We start from the raw sequence: 6,000 nt of genomic DNA on the forward strand, positions 1-6,000 counted from the left end.
GAGAAAATGAAAGATAGGTATGATAACAAGTTTAGGGAAACAGAACAGAGGATTAACAAATGTGAAACTACCCTATGAAAAACTATGGAAGATAGTCATAAAATTGTTAAATATGCAGTAGATAATATGAAAAATATGGTGGCTAAGCTGGAAAAGTTTCACCAGGATAGGGTATTTGTTGACCTGGACTAGGATAAGGACCTGGGACCTAAGGACACTTCAAGTCCGAGCAAAAGAACCAGGGTTAACACAAAAAAGAGGTATGATAATCTTCCATAGGATATCCTAGACTTGAAGGATACGACCTAGAAGATGGATCAAATTGAAGCTGAAGTTGTTGAGACTTTAAATAACTTGGGTTAGTGTTGTCCCTTTTGCTGGAGTTCCTTGGTTTCTCTGTTGGGATTTTGTTGTTGTTGGGCAATGTGTTTCTCTATTTGTGCTATTTTCCTATCTATATTGTACTCTTTTTGGTCTTCTCTATTTTGAGGGGCCTTAATGAAATATCATATGTAACTTCTGTGTAAAGGGTTTTGAGTCCCTTCAAAACCTATTTTTGCCATAATGAAAAACAATCTCCAACAATGCAAACTCTTGAGATAGTAAACAATATTATTTTTTACATAATATTGCTAGATGTTTCTTGTAATTAGAGTTTTCTGTAAGAAAAATTTAGTGTCTCACATGTTCAATCTTGTGTACATCATTCATTTATTATGTTGCCACATTGTGTGTTGATAATTTATGTTTATATATAGTTTTCATTCATTTTGAGATATTAGAAAATAATTGATTTAAAATTAGTGATAGGGAGAGTCTCTCAAAAGAGTTGCAATTTGGTTTGTAGATTAGGAAAAGGTGTTATTATGGGCTTCCTTGTTTGTTTATTCCATTCTCTCCTTGTGTGAATCTATCCCAACACCCAAACTCATTTGGAGAACTCTCTACCAACTATATTGCTCCAGTTACTCAAATCCAAGGTTAGAACTCACATGAGTAATTTCAACCTCCAACATGCCTAATTCAATGCTCTTCACTTGCAGGGGACTAAGAAGGATCTAACATGTTTTACCAACTCTCTCCATGATATTTTTGTGTGTACTTCCTTTCATTTTCCTATCATTTTCATAGTTCCTATAATTAAGGGCTTGTAGCCCTAAGAGCCCCTTTTAGCCCTCCTTTTATGGTTTTTTCTCTTTGACTCTAAAAACTGCCAAAGGACCCCTCATAATATTTGTAGATATGAATACACATTTTTGCACCCTCCAATATTTTTGGGGTTACGTGGTTTGTTATGTCCGTACAAGTATTGTCCCCAAAATGGCACTTTTCAAGGGTTTTGGACTTGTGTGCATTTACCAATGGGGTTTATATGTCTCAACACCCTATCAAGCCTCCAAAATTACACTAAGGCTCTTTCTAACATCCATCCTCAATACCAAACACTTGGCACTATTAAATTTGTCCACCCTTGCAAGGCAAACGGTATAGTGCAATCATGTTCCCTAGTCGGGTTATGATAGAGCTTGCCTAGGGCATGATTTTAAAATGATCAAATGCAACTTCATGGGTACAAGATTTAATATTTACACTACACATAGACACCATAGCTTGAATCCCAAAGGTCATTGGGAACCCACAATGGGAATTCAAGATGGAGTCATTTTTATGGCCTAAACCCCTTGCACAGACCGAGAACAGTGAAGAAAAGAAAAAATTTAAAGACACCTACTAAACCTACAAAATGAAAGGAAAAAAATACTTTTTAAGCACCACAACAACAAGTTCTAAGCATCAATGAAAGAAAATTATGGAAAATAGTCCATTTGGTACAGACTGTAATAAGCAATTTGACAAATTTCAATAAAAAACCAGGAAATTGCTTTAGTTTTCTATTGAAACTTTAATCATAGAGATTATAACTCTTCTACAATGTTTTGAGTGGCCTTATATATTCCCACACAATCATATACATCCTCCAATCAGACCACTAACTACCTCTTTGAGCATTTTTCCAAAATTACTCGCATTTTTGACAAAATGTTGTGAAACCACCATGACAACTTTTACTCTATAATACATTTTGAGAAATATGTCAAATATTCACAATCTTGACCACCTAGGATTATTTCCTAACATAAAATAAACATCTTCAAAATCCTTATGAAGCCTTACAAGGAATTTTTACAAATTTGTGATGTGATGCCATTTAAGGCTTACAAAGGCACATAGGCCCAAAACAGAGTAAGAAGCTAAGTTTTATGACAAAGAAAACTACAAAACAAACTCAAATCACACTTTTGGAATCTTCAATATTCCTTTATTCAACCATTGACCCAATGAGGATCAGTCACAACAAAAATTGAAAGTTTACTAAGAGATCTCAGGTGCTCCTGCACCATACTCCCTCGATAAGAAAGAAGTCAAGTGACTCCTTTAGGAAACAAAGAGAGGTCAATTCCAATCTTTGAAAAGTCTTCTTTAGGTACCCAAGTGGCCTCATATTTTGGAAGATGTTGCCATTTAACCAAATGTTCCATGTAGGCAGTATGCCTAGTCTTCTTGAGCATCCTTGAATCCAATACCTTCTCATCTTGTAGAATGGTTGGAGGTGGCAAAGGTGGGTCTAAAAGTGTCTGAGAGACATCTAAAAATCTATTGTACTCCTTTGGAATTGTACCTTTGTACTGCACCAAATCTGCAACATTGAAAATAAGAGACAAAGCTATGTCCCTAGGTAGATCAATCTTGTAAGCATTTTGTCCATACTAAGCTAAGACCTTACAAGGTCCAATCCTTCTCATTTGAAGCTTTCTCAACACACATTTTTAAAGCCTTTCTTTGTTCAAGTGGACCATTACCAAGTCACCAACAACAAATTGCACATTCTTTCTCTTTTCATCCACTTTTTCCTTGATTCTTTGAGAGTTTTCTTGTAAAGCTTGCCTAACTTGCTCATGAATCTCCTTCATGGATTGAGCCATATCAATATAATGTCCACTCCTATGCTCCATAATTCCAAGGTCTCTAAGCTCCAACACACCTCTTGGATGAATCCCATAAACTACTTCCAAAGGACTCTTTCCAGTTGATCTATTCACGTTGTCATTATAAGCAAACTCAGCTTGATGGATGATCTGATCCAAAGCTTGCCCATACTCTTTTGTCAAACATATGAGAAGGTTCCCAAGTGTCTTGTTTACTACCTCTATTTGGCCATCCATTTGGGGATGGTATGCTGAGCCAAAAGACAAGTTAGTACCCAATCTCTTCCATAAAGTTTTCCAAAAATGACCAATGAACTTGGTATCTTTATCTGACACTATGCTGATTGGAAAACCATGAATCCTAATTATCTCTTTAAAAAACAAATGAGCAATATGGATAGCATCATGAGTCACTTTACATGGAATAAAATGGGCCACTTTACTGAATCTATCTACTACAACATAGATGCTATCAAATCTAGTTTGGTTCTTCGGTAAACCAACAACAAAATCCATACTTACACACTCCCATGGTTGGTCTGGGATAGGTAATGGTTGATAGAAACCAGCATTAGAAGAGGTTCCCTTTCCCTTTTGAAAAACATCACATTGTTCAACATACTTTCTGATATCCCTTTGCATCTTTGGCCAATAATAGAATCTTTGAACAAGTTCCAAGGTCTTATTCAACCCAAAATGACCACTTAAACAACCAATGTTCTTGTCTTACATCAAGTTCTCTCTCATGGACCCTCTTGGCACACAAAGTTGTCCTCCTTTAAACAAAATACCATCTTGCAAAGTAAAATCTGCATATTCACTATGAAAATGATTCCTAAACTCTTGGCAAACCTTGTAGATGTCAGCAAAATCTTCATCAGCTTGCTATAGCCCTTTGAAACTATCAACTCCAATGCTCTTGAGCTGCACTTCTTGAACTGTTAGTAACCTTCTACTCAATGCATCAACAACCTTATTACATTGACCTTTCTTATGCTTAATGGTAAAAGTATAAGATTGCAAGTACTCTACCCATTTGATATGCCTATGATTCAACTTGTCTCGAGAGTTAAGGAAACTAAGAGCTTGATTATTAGTATAAACCACAAATTCTTTAGGCAATAATTAATGCCTCAATTTCCTAAGAGATTGAACAAGTGCATATAATTCCAAATCATATGAAGAATATCTTTTCTTGGCTTCATTGATATTTTCACTAAAGAATGCCACCTTTCTATTGTCTTGGCTTAGGACTGCTTCAACTATTATGTTGCTTGCATCACATTCAATGGTGAAGAGTTTGTCAAAGCTTGGAAGAACAAGGAAAGGTTGAGTATCCACCTTTGTCTTCAAGAGTTCAAATCCTTTATTTTCCTTATTTGTCCATTGAAACAGTATTTACACCTCCTTTGATTGTATCAAGCATAGGTGCACATATCTCACTAAACCCTCTGATGAACTTCTTGTAAAACTGAGCCAAACCATGAAAACTCCTCACTTCACTTGTTGTTTTGGGTGTAGGCCAACTGATTATCACTTCCACCTTTGAGGTATCCATCTTCAAATTACTACTTGAGATTACAAACCCAGTATACACTAACTCTTGTTTCATGAACTCACATTTCTCCAAATTGATTGTTAGTTGTTCATCACATAATTTCTTCAATACAATCTCTATATGCCTAAGATGTTCTTCTTTAGATTTACTAAAAATCAAGATGTCATCTAGATAAACAATTACAAATTTACCAATGTAATCTTTGAGCACTTCATTCATGAGCCTCATGAATGCACTAGGGGCATTTGTGAGTCCAAATGGCATAACAAGCCATTCATAAAGACCTTCAATGGTTTTGAATGTTGTCTTCCACTCATCTCCCTCCTTGATTCTGATTTGGTGGTAGCCACTCTTGAGGTCTATCTTGGTGAAATACTTAGCACCTCCTAAACAATCCATCAAATATTCAATTCTTGGAATGGGAAATCTATATTTGATTGTAATCCGATTGATGGCTCTTGAATTAGTAAAAAATATCCAAGTACCTCCCTTCTTAGGTGCCAAAATGGTGGGAACTGCACATGGGATGATTCTCTTTCTTATTAGACCATTATCCAAAAGTTCTTGGATTTTCTTAGCCACTTCTATGTTTTGTTCCAGTGTCATATTGTAGGCTTCTTTATTAGGCAATGAGGCTCTAGGTATAAAGTCAATATGATGGCTTATGGTTCATTGAGGAGGAAAAGTAGTAGGTTTTACATCACTTATAATCTCCTTAAACTGATTGAGTATTTGTTGTACTTCATTAGGTATACAAAATTCCTAGTCCTTCTTTTCCTCTTTCGGTTTCACAATAAGTGCAAACCCCACTCCTTCTCCTTCTTTGAGAGTGTATATTAACTCCTTCTCACCAACTAGTAGCACATTTGAACCTTTAGATCTGCCCTCTTCTCCATCTCCTATGGACTGAATTTTGTAGTTGATTCCATCTTTTTGAAAGGTGTAGGAGTTCTTTTCTCCATGGTGTATTTCTTTTCTATCAAATTGCCAAGGTCTACCTAGGAGTAGGTGGCATGCATCCTTTGGCAATATATCACACAAGATCTTATCTTTATAGCCTCTTATGGTGAACTCCACCCAAGTTTTCTCATTCACCAAAATATGTTGCCCCTTGTTTAGCCAAGTAACCCTATAAGGATCACTATGCGGGATTCTTTGTAGTTTAAGTTTATTTACTGCTTCTTTTGACACTATGTTGTCAGTGGATCCTGAATCTACCACCACTCTACACACCTTACCCATGATCTTGCACTTTATCCTAAACAAGGATCTTCTTTAACTAGGTTCCTCCTTCATTGGTTCTTTGATCAAAACTCTTATTATCATGAGGTTCTCTCCAACCTCTAATTCTAAGCTCACCTCTAGTGACTTCACACTTTCTGCATCCTCTTAGGTATAACTCACTCTCCTTTCACCTCCTTGGGATGAAGAAGAATTCTCAGGGCATCTATAGGT

The sequence above is a fragment of the Cryptomeria japonica genome, chromosome 5, assembly GCF_030272615.1.
Source record: "Cryptomeria japonica chromosome 5, Sugi_1.0, whole genome shotgun sequence".
In the NCBI taxonomy this organism is placed as follows: Eukaryota; Viridiplantae; Streptophyta; class Pinopsida; order Cupressales; family Cupressaceae; genus Cryptomeria; species Cryptomeria japonica.